The sequence below is a fragment of the Octodon degus genome, unplaced genomic scaffold (assembly GCF_000260255.1).
Source record: "Octodon degus isolate 3935 unplaced genomic scaffold, OctDeg1.0 scaffold00273, whole genome shotgun sequence".
In the NCBI taxonomy this organism is placed as follows: Eukaryota; Metazoa; Chordata; class Mammalia; order Rodentia; family Octodontidae; genus Octodon; species Octodon degus.
Window position 1 is genome coordinate 1927664 of NW_004524849.1, and position 1392 is coordinate 1929055.

General features: G+C 50.1%; 1 protein-coding gene and 1 pseudogene across 1 annotated transcript in view; both read left to right on the forward strand.

Moving 5' to 3' along the window:
• CUNH1orf21 (chromosome unknown C1orf21 homolog) overlaps nt 1–1392 on the forward strand; it is a 164524-nt gene that overhangs the window by 113794 nt on the left and 49338 nt on the right. The gene's annotated exons all lie outside the window — the stretch shown is intronic.
• On the forward strand, nt 319–902 carry LOC101582046 (annotated as a pseudogene).

Consider the following 1392-nt stretch of genomic DNA (forward strand, 5'->3'; position numbering starts at 1 on the left):
TCTTCTTCTCCCTCTTCCTTCTTCTTCCTCTTCCTTCTTCCTCCTCATCCTTCTCCTCTTACTCCCCCACCCTCCTCCTCCTCCTCCTCCTCCATTTCCATGTTTAAAAGAATACCTGGAAGATAAATTATGGATATTTAGACCTGGGAATTTGATACTTTCTTAAAAGTTTGGAAAACTTTGTACCAACCACTATAAGCTTGATAGTGTCAATTGAGAGACTGCTGTGGCGTGTGTTGCACCGTGGCACTGACTAGGGGCCCGGCTTTTGCCTGCTGCTGCTGCTGCCGCCGCCACCGGCCACAGCTGCTATCCAGGATGGCGACTCCTCCAGATGAGTACCTCAGCGTTGGGAGCCAGGTATCATGCCGGATGTGCCAGGAGCAGCGGCTGCAGGGAGAGATGGCAGCCCTTGACCAGCAGCCCAAGATACTGGCTTTAAAATGTCCCTCATCCAGTGGAAAGCCCATCCACGCAGGCATCCTGCTCATAAACTTACAGTACGTTTCAGAAGTGGAAATAATTAATGACCGAACAGAAACTCCTCCTCCCCAGCTTCACTCAGTGTTAGTAAGCTTGCCAGCAAAGGTGGACAGAGGAGGAGAGAAGCTGAGCCCGGCCTGTGCATTCGGCATGGGTGTCTCCGTGGAGGGCCAGCAGCTCTTCCAGACCACCCACAAGACTATTAAAGACTGTAAATAGCAAGAAAAAAAAAATCGAAGTCATGGAAGAAGTTGTTATTACACCCCCCTATCAAGTGGAAAACTGTAAAGGCAAAGAGGGGAGTGCACTGAGCCACGTACGCAAAATAGTGGAAAAGCATTTTAGAGACGCGGAAAGCCAAAAGGTCCTGCAGGCCCACAAGCCCAGCTACCCAGAAGGAGGCTGCCTTGTCATCCTAAGGCCACGCGCGCGGCGGCGGGACCTCAGACCCAGTGCAGGGTAATAGCTCACGGAGGCAGGCAGAAGGGGAGGGAGCCCACGCTTCCTGCAGGCTGCTGCTCCTGGGGGCCAGAGCGTCTGCAGTCTTAGACTTGAACCAGCAAACACCCAACAAAAGCGAACAGATAATTTAAAGTTGAATCATTACTTGACTCACAGACTTCGTCTGCCGTGTCCTTGTCACAGCCCTTCTCCAACAGTCACCTTGTTAATTTTATTTTCAAAAGCCCCCTGTTGCTCTGGCCTCTTACTTCCTCCTCTCTGGCCCTACTCTGTCCCTGCCTTTCTGTTTTTATGAGTGGCTCCAGTTGCCTTCCAAATGATTGAAAGAAACTTTGACGTCTCCTCTTCCAAAATGAAAGTAACAAGCTGACTGTGACTCGAGTTGAGACCAGAGCAGCGGACAAAGCTCTCACTTTCAACTTTTTCCTTTTTCTTTTTTTCTTTTTT